Source organism: Amblyomma mixtum, chromosome 5 (genome assembly GCF_055824585.1).
Source record: "Amblyomma mixtum isolate Tamu chromosome 5, ASM5582458v1, whole genome shotgun sequence".
Taxonomy (NCBI): domain Eukaryota; kingdom Metazoa; phylum Arthropoda; class Arachnida; order Ixodida; family Ixodidae; genus Amblyomma; species Amblyomma mixtum.
This window is the reverse complement of record NC_143016.1, coordinates 164,558,301-164,573,465: the sequence shown is the minus strand read 5'-3', so window position 1 is coordinate 164,573,465 and position 15,165 is coordinate 164,558,301.

The following is a 15,165-nucleotide window of genomic DNA, read 5'->3' as shown; positions in this document are numbered from 1 at the left end:
GGTGGGACACCTCCCTGTGGGCAGGGTTTGTGCTATGTGTGCTATCATTATTCCTCGACAGTGCTAGAGTCCCGGCAAGAGCCTTGAGGGCACACTAGCTCACCCAGGTGGTCTGGCCCGTTGAGTGCGTGCTGGAAGCACCGCTGCACCAGGTGGGCCACCTGCCTGTGGGCGCGGCTGGGCGTCGCCGCCGCGTCTTCGGGGTCTAGGACGAGCAGCCGCTTGAAGAAGGACAGGCGGACGCTCGTCGCGAGCTCGTGGAACGAGTACATCTGCGAAGGACAATGTCACCACGCTTGGACGCTACGTCGGGTGATCAGATATGTAGCGCTCCTCGTCTGCAACATGTTGCGCAACAAATTGTTTAGCGCTGAAAACGACACCGGATCGATGTGCCGAGACGCCGTGGTGGAAAAAAAAGAAGACCAATGACTCGGAGGTGAAGCGACCACAGGCTATGTTCATCAGTGTACACGATGTCCTATTTAATTAGACCAAGATCAGAAGAAAAAGCAGTTCTTGTGAACTGAAATCAAGTGTGCGTTGTTAGGAGTTATTTAAAGTAATTCCTAGCGTTTTATTTGTTTAATAATTAGTCAACATTAATTCACAACTTTTAAACATGGATTTCAATGCCCTCGTGTGAATAGCAAAGTTCTGGAGCGCCACTAAAGTGATCCGACCAGGTGCTTCCAACGAAGTGGCCTTAGCGCAGCCTTTTTTTATTCGGCAAGAAAACGTTCAAAGAATACCAGGTGACACTGTGCAGCGTGCTCTCCAATGCGCCACGATTACAGCGGTCACATCAGCGACTTGGTAAAGTGCTTCCGGCTCCGCGCCTTCTGCGCAGTCCGCGACAGAGATTCGCTTCGCTGTTGGTTCCGACATAAGCACCAGGGCTGCTGACGGCGCGATTTTTCGAAATGGTGAGGTGTTTTTTTTAAATATCATGAGATTTCATTTTTTTTTTTCGAATAAAAAGAGCTACGCTAGGGCTACCTCACCGGAAGCACCTTGGTGGGCCCATTTTTGAGGCGCTCAACAACTTTCCTGTTCTCACCTGTGTGCTTAAAGGTGTATTTAAAGAGTCAATTAATTAATGTTAACCAATTAAGAAAGTAGGCCAAATGAAAAAATACTAGCCGGTACTTTACATCACTCCAAACATATGCCTTATTTCAATCCGGATTAAGCTGTTTTTTTATTTGAATCTCGATCCGTTTCAGCTGTGACAGCCTATGCTTTGGACCAACGTATTTATTTTAGGCTGGAACCACGCTTCTCTACCGAGTGTGTCACCTAAGATGTTCCGCAATTTAAAAAAGGGCTTTTAGTAAGAAGAGCGCTTTTTTTCGGCATAGAATTCTTTGCTGTTTAGCGCATCAAAATACACATAAGACGTGCTAGCTAGTACGCTGGTTGACTAACATTTAGTAGTTAACTTTAACTATTACTGTTAGTCTTATTATCCTTTCAGATAGCCCATTATAAGTAATATCCGTATCAAGCTTTATAACCTCAAAACGCAGTTACCTTCGCAGTGTAGCCATACAAATATTCGCTTTTTAGGCAGCTTACGCGCACTGGAGGGATTACTTTGCCTGCAATCTTCTCGAAAGCCCATGTATTTTGCCGCAATCTAGGCAGAATTCGTTGCGCCACAGCGCCGAGAGTAACTGCGTTTTCAAGGTTCTGAAAACGGATAATGGTATTACTGAAGGTGGGCTAGATGGCTCTCGATAAATAAAGAGATTAAAAGTAATAGTTAAACTTTAGCTGCTTATTATTAGCTAACCAGCCTACTACTTTGCACGTCTTAGGTGTATTCTGACGCGCTACATCGTTCACAATGCTGTCTAAAAAAAGCGTTCTTCTAACGCACAAAGCCTATTTTGAAAAAATGCAGAACATCTAAGGTCAATCGTTCAGTATTTACCTCCAGCTATCGGAAGGAAGCAAAAGATATGTTCACTACCTTGTTAGGACACAGGGTTATAAAACTACAACAACCCGCCGCGGTGGCTCAGTGGTTACGGCGCTCGGCTGCTGACCCGAAAGACGCGGGTTCGATCCCGGCTGTGGCGGTCGAATTTCGATAGAGGCGAAATTCTAGAGGTCCGTGTACTGTGCGATGTCAGTGCGTGTTAAAGAACCCCAGGTGGTTGAAGTTTCCGGAGCCCTAAACTACGGCGTCCCTCATAGCCTGAGTTGCTTTGGGACGTTAAACCCTAATAAACCAAACCTATAAGGCTGCAACGCCTGCGTTCGATATGCGCAAGTTGTAGTACCCGGCAAGCGATAGTACGCCTTTCCGCGACTTATTCAGCCATTGGTTATAACAGAGAGAACAGTGCAGGAGAAACGCAGCCGCTTTTTATCGCGATAACATGTTGACCATTGACGTCACGTGCAAGCACATTTCAACAGCATTGACAAAACAATAAGGAATGCATATTTCCGCTGTCTTAGATTAGCGTGGGTGGCGTGGTGCTTCCTGTACGTGCAATACATCAACATGCTGAAAACTTCTGTGGGGCTCAGGCGAGAGCAGGACATAATGTTAGCGTTCCTGTCCTAGTAAACAAGTGGGTGTGTTTGTAACCAGTTGAGGTGTGTTAGTGTCTTTAATCTACACAGAGCGGTCTGAACTTGGCGATGCATCCCACTCTGCCCCTGGAAACCATGGCTTTTCCTTTAAAAAAGCTCCGAACAATCACAGCCACCCGACATAATGAAAGGTTAAAAAACAGATATTAACGGGTAAAAGTAAAAAACCGATATTAACATGCGCCTCTGAAAGCGTAATGGCTGTATAAACGAGGCCTTTATACGGCACTGAACTGCAAACATTCTTCTTTAAGTTGCTTCGCTGGGACGTCCCCCCATCCTAGAACCTTACGCGAAGCCGCCAGCCTACGGGGCCAAGTACAGCACGCCCAGTGCACACATCTTCACTCACGCCTCTCTTGTTCCCGCACACGTATCCGTAGAAGTCGTCGCACGGGTCCTTGGTCAGGTCCATGGCAGCGGACATCTCAGCGGACCAGTCGTTGCACTCCGGCTGCCAGCAGCCCACGGCTCTCCTGCAAATGGAAAGCAGGGACGCTCCGACTGGATTCGATTTTGGCAGTGGGCATCTTAGCGAAGCTGGTCATCACATGGTCCAAAAACCACTTTATACGCCGTCAATTCATTGCAAAAAAAAAAATCCGAAAGGTATTAAAACAGCCACACTTAACGGCAGGCTTCCGTTAACTTTGAAATCTGTTGCGGTGCTTCGTGACCCGGGTTAACTTAGCGAGGGCCGCCTTTTTCTACCATCATTTCGGCGCCCGAACCCTTCGCGTGCGTCGACAGCAAACCATACTGTCTGCGGGGGTCCTTGGTTCGCCTGTCGCTTGCCAGGCCGAGGTCCACGTGTCTCGGCCCGGAAGGCTGCTGCTACGGAGTGACGATGAGAATAGATGGGCTTCGAGGTGGAGGGAAGACTATAATGGTTTATTTGTATTTTTACAGCGTTTGAAAGACAAGTACGGAGACAAGCGTGAATCCGTACGTGGTCGCACCTATGCCAAATGGCTGCTTAAATAGGGGTCTCCTATTCCCAGGTCCCTCGTTGAGGAATTTCGTTCATTCAAAAGTGTCCAATCACTTTGATATCGGTCACTTTTCCAGCCCTCGTGAACCGCCGACCTGGACTTCCCCCGACACACTCTCGCCATTTCCGCAAAGATTCTATTCCCGCAGCAGTGATGGCAAGCCCGGATGGAGTCCCAGTCGGCATCGAAGGTCAGAGGTCAGACACCTGCACAGTGTTCCGTGGGAGCGAAAGGCCGATGCTGCACTCGCGCACAAAGTTTCGCTGAGGGAAAGATGAAAAGTCCCTTCCGAACAGAAAACATTAACTGGTTTTCCACTCCCACTCTCTTGCACGCATATCATGGTGGTAGCTGTACCCCAATCAGTCGAGTCAAAGGCACAATCTTTCGTTCGAAACGAAGTCGGATGATCGCCGGTACTAGTCACTGAACATGGCGTCTTTATGACTGAATGGAAGCCAGGAACAAAGGTATTCTAGAGACCAACCAATTGTGGCTTCGAGGCGGATGGAGCATTTCGGCACACTGACAAGATTCCGCTGCCGAAGAGGCGTCGCAGCGATCGTTTGTAAAAACTGCAGAGCCCCTTGCAATCGAAAATAAGGAAATCGTCGGCATCTGCCGTTAAGTGCTTTCGTTAAGCGAACACTGCATGGCAGACCACGTGTCGATAACAAACAAAGGAGCGTCGCGCTTGCCTGCAATACTTTTATTATATGTGAAAAGGGTTGAGTCGTCATGAACGAGTGCTTTTCTTAGCAGGCGCAGCCGCACCAAAGCAGCGCCAAAAATCTTAGTGCTACTGCAAGGCCACTCGACTCGCGATCGGAAACACGTTTCGAATACATTCAGGTTTCGCATACACTGGGAATGCTGAATAAAAGTAATACTTCCCATTCACGTGCAGATAATTATTTCGGCGTCTATATTTCTCTCTGCCCTGATTTAGAAGCCTTTCGCAAGAAATATGGTGGCGTCGCGTATTACAGGCTTTCATTCAAAATTTCGTTTTTCGCATTATGCACTTCAAAGCAGTGTGAAGAAAGCAAAATTTGTAATCTGTTTCCTGAGGTCATTTGAAGTGTTATAGAGCCCATACTAAGTTTTACTGCGCATCAACTTGGGATATGTACGCAGGAGGGCGTTGTTGTGCCCGTTTCAAACTAACATCTCGCCTAAAGTGTTTCCCTCGAAGCTGCATTAAACAGCCGCATGCACAGCGGATTGGGTCGAGCCCAGATTTCGTGGGTTTATGGCTGTCTGCGCAATCTCGACCTGAAAGAGGAACAGAGCACTGCGCGACGGCTGCACAAGACATTGTTCACGCCGTGAGTTCGCACTGCTGTTTTGTGTTTTGTTCGCGCCACGGTCAAGCCGCATCCAGGGGCAATATTCTCAGCGGCGGAAAGAACGAGACATGTGCTGCGGCCTGTTGCCAGGAGCTCGGATGCCACCTCCGAAGAGCCGGCGTGTGCGAGACTGGTCAACAAAACGGCACCAAGCTGCCCTTGGAACCTGGGCGATGCCGTGAACCACTCCCACGGCTACGTAATTATGTAGTGATAGCATGTGTACAATGTCTGGGGACCTCGGGAACGCTTTCTCTGCTTAAAGAGAGCACGCTAACATCCTGTCTGCAGCCTGTCTGGAGACCTCGAGCGGCGAGTTCAGCAGTGCACTTAGGCCAACTGCCAGCTCCTGGGGCGCGCCAACCAGAGCTTGTAAAGACATAGGGAGTGAAACACGATCCATGTGAATATGCATGCATGCTTGCCTTGTTTCGAGTCGTATATCAGTCGTTAAATGACGCAAGTGTACACACAGGTGAGCCGTTCGAACTCGCTAGACAGGTGCGTGGACGACTGTACGAGCTCTCTCCTGTCCACAACCCGCAAGATGTAACCTTTTCTACATAAAACTCTAAGTCTTCCCGAAACTTTGCATCTCCGTTTTTTTGGATAGGACAGAGGCACCGATGTCGCTAACCCAGTCCCTACAGCATGCATACGATACCTGCTGCGACGGATCTCGCCAATAATCAAGCTATCGCTACTCAGGGCATACCCTCTTTAGAGATGCACCACTCGGGAAATAGCACCATCATCTCAAACATCCGTTCATCAAGTTTCAACTTTCGCCCCCAACACTCTCCAAATTAGAGACCGGCGTACTTTCTCCTCCTTTTCAACATTCGATGCCTATGAGCGGTAGCTGCTGGAAAGCAGTCGTTCATGACTGTACTCACGCATGCTTTCCGCATGCTTTCCGTGTGCAGTCTCACTCGCAGATGATAAGGTGCCCACTTCTGTCCTGGTTTATTTTGCGCGCTCTAATACCCCCGTTACACAGGCAGCGTAAACCGCGGTATATGTAACCGCGGTGAGGCAGTGTTACACGGCGGACCAAACCTAATTCAAGTCTCTAACCACGGTTATCGCTATCCGAGCTTGTCAACCTCAGTCGGCAGTCAGCGTCATTAACTGAAAAAAATGGCGGTGTGTGTGGACGAACTCTGCCCGTCGGCGTACGAGTGCGCAACGAGCACGTGCTGACCAGCTTCAACTACGAACAGTCAGCGACAAATAAACGCGAACAAGAGAACGGAAATCCTATCGCAAAAAGGCAAACTGGCTCTAGGATACAGGCGACTTGAATTAACACTTCTAAAGTGTAGTCTTTGCGCCTTCGAAGTGAAATTAACTAGTGCAAATACTAAGCTACCCCCGTCTAAGATGTTCTCAATTTGACGTCCGTGTTTCGATTGTCTTGTTCGCGTTTCATTTATTGCTGACAGTACATATATCATACGCAATAACAATAACAATAGCGTTTAAAGAGCAGTACATTAACATCGCCAGTGCCAGAGTACCGTCAGACGGCGCTATTATACAGCCTTCGACTTCCGTCTGACGGCATAGCAGAAACGGGGCTGAATTCTAGCGCCATATCAAAAAAGATCCGCTCCCTACCGATTCATGGCAGTAAGCGATAAATTCAAGACGCTCACAGCACGGGATGTATCGAGGTTACCGCAATGGTACCACCAGTGAGCACGGCGGACGATGGCTCTCTGGCAGATGTAGTACTCCCTAGTCGTCGCTAGGCATAGTTTGTTTTGCATCGAAGCCACAGCAGAAGACGCTTTAGAATTTGCCGGCGCTATAGCAAATGTTCTACTCATGTTCTACTATAGCAATTGTTCTACAATGTTCTACCTCACACCGGCAGCCATGGCCCAGCAGCAGACCACGGTGCAGGCAGTAGCCGCCACAGCCCCCGACAGAAGGAGACTCCAGCGGGGTCGCGCAGTACAGGCCTCTCTTTCCGGCGGAGTCTTGGCAGCCCCGTCAGCCAAGAGGGAGCCTGTTGAAGTCGGCAGTCCTGGCCCCTGTGTCCAACCGGCTAATTGCGGCTGCATGTGCGTCCTAGCGTTAGCCGCCGGAGCCTGAAGAGGTCATGGGCAAAAGTAGGCGTTACGAGATCACTTAGAATTTAACTCTCGTTTAAGAGGGAGAGAGAGCAAATGCGTGTCTAGATAGCACGTACGCGCGAAGTGGTGCCGTATGAAGTCCACAAGAAATAGTATCTCACATGAGTCGAGCTTACTACATGGAAAGTATTAGTCAGCAAGGCATGTACGGCCAGCATAAGCGCAAAGGGACGGTGTTGACAGTAAACTCCGGCGGATCGTATAACGTTACATGTATGTTTTCTCGAAAGGTCACGCCCGAACGGTGGGCTACCTCGCAGCGTAAGTAACTGCAGCCAGTGCCGAAACCTAATAACTAGCACCGGATAGCTGCCGACAATACACGTTGGGAATGGAACATCCAACGAGAGATTGTCATGAGCTTCCCTTTAGCACTGTTCACGCTCTTCAGCACCCTCCGTTACACACGACGGTTCCCTTTGGGCGGAAAGGCAGAAAAGACCAATTTGTGCATTTGTGGAAAATCAGACGCACCAAATCGAAGCAAGCACTTTCATCGAGAGGCTCTCTCCATGGAAGTGACATCGCAAAAGAATTTCAGGGCAATGCTTATACAAAGGCGAAGCTAAACTGCTCAAATCAATTGTTTAATTCAATCAATTTCCATGTCAAGGGTGCCTGATTACCCTGTTTATTACTCAGCATTCGTTTTTATTACACGTCGATTGCTACACACTTCAAACCTCTCTGATAGTGAAGTGGCGACCTTAGGCTTATGACTATTACCTAATGCACGAGTGTGCGCGTATGAATGCCTATCACATCCCACCAAGGAGCCTAATATCCCCTCTTAGTAGCGTTCTGAACTCACAGTTCGCACTGATCGCTGTGGTTAAAATTGCATCAACGAGTTCGCGAAAAATACCCTTCCATGTCAGCTGCCAAGAACAAAGGGTACTTACCTTAAGCCTGGGAATGCACCTTTTCTTCTTCTTCTAACTGTTTCGGTTTTCCTTCTTCTTCCTCTGATTTTTCTTTTCGTTCATTTCATTCCCAAAAATATAGCCGGTCTCCTTTGGCGGTTGCCAGATTGTCTAGCCCTCAATCTAAAACAAAAAAGAAGAATTCAAGCACAAATTTTAACTATAGCATTTCGGAAAAGGTAGTTGCTGCTGCAGATTTCTCAGCAGAATCGAGTCTCTAGTAGTTCTGCAGTGTAACTGCTGTTCCATTCAATCAGCTTACACAGAATTAATCTGTCTTTGAAATCGGATTTTACCCGACGTTTTAGCTGTTCAAGAAACGTGGTTATCAAAAGAAATGAAGTTTAGTAGGGAAACTTATCGAATTTACAGGATTGATCACCCATCGATGGAGTGCTTTACTATTATTAGTATCATCCAGATTTTGTCACAGGATAAGTTTAGTGTTTCTGTGTACTGATGTCCATTGCCGAATTCAGGATGTCGATCTTTCCATCCCTGGATTTCATCCCATTACAGTTGCTAATGTTTATTTCCGATCTTAAATACACGACATCAGTCCTCTGGATTGTTTACTCTCTCTCAGCAGATCGCATGTTTTTCCGGTCTGTGACTTCAGTACAGACCATTCCACTGGGGGGCTTTCGAACGAATCAGTGTGGCTCTTGATTATGGGACTGGGCCCATGCAAACAACCTACTCTGTACGAACTCGAGTTTTCCGACTTTTCTCCGAGGCCAATCGCGCTCAGTATTAGATTTAACGTTCTCCACCCCTACGGTAACAGTTTCCTCCTGTACTCCTGCTGGCTCTGCAACAAATAGTGATCCGTTTCCAATCACTTTCGTAGTTGTGCGTCCGATGACTTTGATCGGCGCACTCAGGTGCCCCCTAATCAATTTTACGAATTTAAAAAGCTCACTAACTACGGAACTAAAAAACCATGCCGAATGTGTCTAGTGAGTGCAGGGTGGTGGGAATTTGCTCCCCTATAGTTCGAGTACGGAAGCAAAAGAATTTACAGTGCGGACTTGTAGAGGAATTTCTTCGACTCCTTGGTGAAAGGCCGAATGTACAAGGGATTATAGGCGGCGCAAGGCAGCCTTGAAAAAACTACTTCACAGCCAATGCTCCCGCACTTGGATCGATTACAAAGTTTTCGCAGCTACTTCCAAGCGCACAGTCGCTCATGCAAAGGATGCATATGATGGACAACATTGTGAGTATCTATCTAAAACGGAAAACTTAATTGTTCTGTTTCCTGAGATCTAGGAACAGACTGCCGCCGGCTCACAACATTTCCTCATCTGTGCTGACTCCTGCAGAACTTGCAGAGCCTTGAGAGTAAATTGGTATAGGCCGAGAACATCGCTTTCCGTCTGCTCTTCCCCGTCATCCAAGAGAGGGTGATCAATTTCAATTTCAATTTATTTTCGAATTTCTTTTACAGGAAATATAAACACTTTTCGGACCCATAGCCAGCGGCTAGTTCGGGTCCAAGTACACGAAATACGTAAAAGCAAATTCAAAAACGGCAGACATATACAGAAAAGCGTAAGCGTAGTACAAGATTAAAAGCGAAGCAGTCTAAATAACACTGGTAGATAACATTCGGCGCGGCAAAAGAAAGAAAATAGCTTTGAAAACATGCCATGCAAAAAGAACTTTAGGACATCAAGTGTTAGTAAAAACTATCGTGTTACATACAAAGTACATAATAACAGAAAACTGTGACGAAAAAAGAATTTCAGGTTAAATCAATTATTTCAATTAAGTGTTTTTTAAACATAGCAGCAAAATTTTGTGAGTTTTTAAGAGAAATGGGTATCGCGTTCCAAATTTTTACCCCAGCAGACTGCACTAAACGCTCACCATATACATTGCGGATGGGAGGGAGGTTGAAATTGCCGAAAGAGAGGTTTCTAGTGGACCGAAGCGGGAGATGAAGTATTGATGCGCGAAAAGGGCGGTTGTGTCTTACTATGTTGTGAATACATAGAGAGATTTTTAATCGTACAATGAATCAAATGGAAGGATCATTGACTTGCGGAATAACGGTTTGCTGTGCTCATAACGGTTAGACTTGTTTATTATTCTTAATGCACGTTTTTGAAGACGGATAATAGCATTTAAATACGTATGGTAAGTTCCACCCCATGCTTCCACACAGTATGATAGATGGCTTTCGATGAAGGCAAAATAAAGCATTCGTAATCTAGACATGTCAAATAATTCCTTAACCTGATGAAGATCATGACATCCAGATGCCAACTTCCCGCAGACTGCCTCAATTTGGTCTTGCCAGTGTAAGTGGCTGTCAAATGTGACACCTAGATATTTAAATGAAAACGTGTGTTTTATTAGTGCATTATTTGCAAGGATTCTGACATCAGTTGGGTCGATTACTTTTCTTCTTGAATGGAATATCAGGTATTTAGTTTTTTCGTGTTTATTAGCTTATTAGCTGAGAACCATTGTGCTATTTTATGGACTTCTTGATTCGCTCTAGCTCTTTCATTTTATCTGCCGTTATAATTAGACATGTACCATCAGCCTACATCAGAAGTTTTGAACAGCCGATAAATGAAGGTAAGTCATTAACGTATAAGAAAAACAATAATGGACCAAGTACGGATCCTTGCGGAACTCCAGTGTAAAGCTTGTGCCGTGAGGATGTGGTAGAGCATCCGCCTCGCATTCGGGAGGTGCTGGGTTCGATCCCCAGTGCCGCCGGGTACCCACCGGTTTCTTTAATGGGTACAAGATTTCCCCTGGCCTGGTGCTCGGCTCTTCTAGGGTTAGATGCTTGGGAAAAGGGTCTTCGACCAAACAGTTGCCTTTACGGATGAGTGATAAGTTCCCCTGCCAAGCAACCTTAAATCCGCCTTGTGCGGTAGAAGCTCGACTTGCGGCCCTTTTTTGCTATGTTGAGGTGCAGCTTTTGCTGTGGAGCAGTGCCATTGAGCTCACGTTAGAGCGAACTCACTTCGGCGAGTTCTCGACACTCCGTTGAACCTGTCAACTCTCCACTGAATCATGAACCACCTTTGCAGGCTGATGGTGTTCGATAGCTTTGTTGATGTATCTGTTTCTGAGCTTTCACAGAAATCGGTTACTTTCTGCTGTCCGTGGTCCTGACCGTGTCACCTCTGCAATGATTAAGCTCGTTTTAATCAACCTCCCAATGATCTATTGGAGCTTGTAAATTACCTATTAGAACCCTATGTTAGTTATATAGAGCTTTATGGCGCATAAGCAACTATGGCTATCATGCGCCAAACACAAGGTTAGATGATGTTATGTCAAGTGTATAGAGGTTACATTATGATAGATTTAAAACACTGGCTTTCTTCAGAAACTCACAAGCAAGTGAAAACTCTACAAGTGTTTGCTCGCCTAAAAGCAACGCGGGATGAAATGGAATGTGTTCATTGTAAAATACCGTAAAAAAGTTTTTCCTAAGTTCTTCGAGATGCGAACAAGAAATTAAAATGTGATTTACTGTGAGGTCTTCACCACACATTTCACACACAGGTTTGTCTTTTTTTGTTAATAAGAAGTTATGGGTGATGTGTGTGTGGCCTATGCGTAAACGACATAAAGTTAATTCGATAAAACGCTCTTTATGGCGGCATGCTTTCCATTCTTTTAAAATGGGCTTTATGGTATGCAGCTTGTTGTTTCCTTCATTTTCCCAAGAAGCTTGCCACTTGGCTCTTAGTTTGCTATGTACTAACTTCATGTAATCCCTAGGAGGCAAATTCACATGTTTTATTTCCATGGTTCTGGTTTGTGCAGCACACATGTCAGCTCTCTCATTGTCCCTAATGCCAACGTGACTGGGAACCCAGCAGAATTTTATAACATGTTTTTGTGTTGTGACCTTTACTATATTGTGTATGATGGTTCCTATCAGTGGCTCTGTGGCATTTTTGGAGTTTAATGCTGTAAGGACGCTCAGTGAATCTGTATAAATGATGCTGTTATTGATGTTTTCATTTGCTATTTTCTGTACGGCAACAGAAATGGCATAACACTCAGCGGTGAAAACTGTAGCGTATGAGGGCAGTCGTACTGCATTTTTATTTTTTCCTTGTATTACTGCGCTTCCTACATGAGCATGAGTTTTTGACCCATCAGTATAAAATGCAGTATAATTTCTGTATTTTTGTTGTAGTGCTAGATATTCTTGTACTATATGGTCGTGTGATGTACAGGTTTTCCTGAGGCGTATTAGTGTGACGTCACACACTGTGGGGAGAGTGTACCACGGTGGTAGCGCTTCGTGTTCTTGGGGCAATATTTTTGATTTCGTTTAGTATGTTCAGAGCTTGGCATTTTTCTTCGAAGCGCAAGAGCAACGGCTTAATCGCATGAGGCTTGTTGTTGAAGAGTATTCGGGATGGGCATTTCGTGACAATTGGGTAACAGATGTTTGGGCTGAGAAAGGATTTTGAGGATGTATGTACAAGTTAGTGCAGTTATTCGATCTTCTAAGGCAGGTTCATTAGTTTCCACATACAGACTTGCTATTGGGGAAGTTCTGTAAGCACCGGAAGACAACCTTAAACCAAGATTGTGGACAGGATCCAGTGGTATTATGTAGGACGGTCTTGCTGAGCCATATACTATGTACCCATAGTCTAACTTAGAGCGAACCAGAGAACGATATATATGTAAGAGGCATGCCCTATCAGACCCCCAGCGTTTTCTTGACAGTAATTTCAGCACATTGAGGGCCTGGGAAGCTTTTTTCTTTAAGCTATTTATATGTGGTAAGAAAGTGAGTTTTTTATCGAAAGTTATCCCTAGAAATTTATGCTCTTGTTTGACAGGTAATGGGGTTTGGTTTAAATATAGTGTGGGGTCGGCCTGTAGGCCTCGTCTCAAAGAGAACAGAACCGCTACTGTTTTCTGAGGGGAAAATCTAAATCCGTTTCTATCTGCCCAGGTAGCCAGTTTGTTTATTGTTATTTGTATCTGTCGCTCACAGGTAGGTATGCTGGAAGACGTGCATGCAATTTGGAGGTCGTCTACGTAAGCTGAGTACATTATGGATTTTGGGATTACTTTTCCTAGGGAGTTCATTTTGATGATGAATAAGGTCGTGCTGAGGATGCACCCCTAGGGTACGCCAGTTTCTTGAATAAAAGTGTTGGAGAGGTTGCGCCTAGGCGAACTCTGAACGTGCGGTTGGTTAGGAAGTCGCTCAAACAGCTCAGCATCCTGCCGTGGATGCCTAGGTCCGCTAGGTCACGGAGGACACCGAACCTCCATGTGGTATCGTAAGCCTTCTCAAGGTCGAAGAAGACCCCGATGCAGTGTTGGTTGTGGATGAACGCTTCCCGTACTGTATTTTCAAAGCGAACAAGGTGATCGGTTGTGGAACATGTCTTTTTAAACCCGCATTCGTGTATATCTAAAAGTTGCCGGGACTGAAGAATGAAGGTTAATCTGGTGTTTAGAATGCTTTCGAATGATTTCGCTATAGAGCTAGTGAGTGCTATTGGCCTGTAACTGGTGGGACTAGTCGGTGGTTTGCCAGGATTTAGGAAGGGTACTATAATTGCTTCTTTCCATGCTTGGGGGATTTCTCCACTATCCTTATTTTATTGAAAAATTTTAGGAGAGCCTCTATGGCATTCTCAGAGAGGTGGGCAAGCATGGCATAATGTATATTGTCTGGGCCTGGTGCTGTCTTTTTACCAGATGTTAGTACTGTGTTTAGTTCCTGCATTGTAGTCTTCATGTATGCATGTTGTGAAGGGAAGTTTTTGTTTTTCTACTATTGTTTTGTGCTTTTGGAATGTGTGTGTGTAGTTGGATGAGCTTGAAACTGTGGAAAAATGATCACCCAATATGTTGGCCTGCTCCTCTAATGTTGTTTGAGTACCGGGTGTTGTTAGCATTGGAAATATAAAAGGAGTAAAATTTCCTGTGAATTTAAGCACCTGCTCCCACATTTTTTTTATGTGATTTGGCTGTGTATTGAAGAAACATAATTCTGCCATGATGTTTTTTCGGCATTTCGACGTACATATCGAGCCCTAGCTCTTGGTTTTTTAAAGTTAATGAGGTTTTCTTGCGTCCGGTATCTGCGAAATGTACCCCAAGCTTTGTTTCGCAGTTTTTTTGCCTTTGCAATCTTGAGTCCACCACACTTTATGTTTCTGTAGTACTATTCCTGATGACTGAGGTATAGCTAAGTGTGCGGCAGCGAGAATACAAGTTGTGAACTTTTCATTTATTTCATTGACATCAAGATTCTCATGGCCAGGATTCTGGTTCATGCGCCCCTAGTTCACAAATCCGCCACCACGCGCCGCATGAAGTTGAGCTCCTCCTTCTCCTCTTACATTCCTCCTTCCTGGGTTGGGGGAGAGATGCCTTCACCTTCCCCCATTCTCCACTTTTTGTGCGCTCCCCTCACGTGAACCCAGATTTTCGGGGCCCCGGCAGAGATTCTCTTTATTCTTTTGTCACCCAGCGTATTCAAGGCGGGCTGATTGTGTCGCTCCCCTACTCGCCCCCTTCTTTGCTGGGGTGAAAGAAAAGAAGCCGGACCGTGGCTAGTGCGGTGTAGGCATGCCAACTTGGTCAAAAAATTTGGGGGCGGTTTAGCCCTGCTAACTACGAAATATTTTCGAAAGCAAGTTTTTTATGTGGTCCCGACGCGCTCGCTCGTGAGCGAGCGCGTCGAGACCGGCCGTGCTATGCTTTGGTTGTTTGCTTTGAGAGGTTGAGTCGTGCCACATGAATGCGTACTTTAATCAAAAGTGCTCCCATCGCAGTGGGCTGCTGCATAAAGTGCGACAAGAAAGCGCGCCCGGGGTGGATAGAGGAGATTACAAGGACTATTTTGCGTGATAGGTACATTTTTTATTAAGCGCGTACAGTGACCACATATGCATAAGTGACACTGATATTGCGTACGCATTAACAATACAAAAGCAATGAAACTTCCAGGGACACTCGTTCAAGCAGTGAAATGCGTAATTCCCGACGCTCATACTTAGAGCTCACTCACGAATACTTGTATGCGGCTCTTACTCTGTGCATTAAACATATTAAAATCGTGTATTAATCACTGCATTTCAACACTCATGTTATTGGCCTCGATAGCAGTCAGCTCTTCGAAACTTCTGTCGATGTG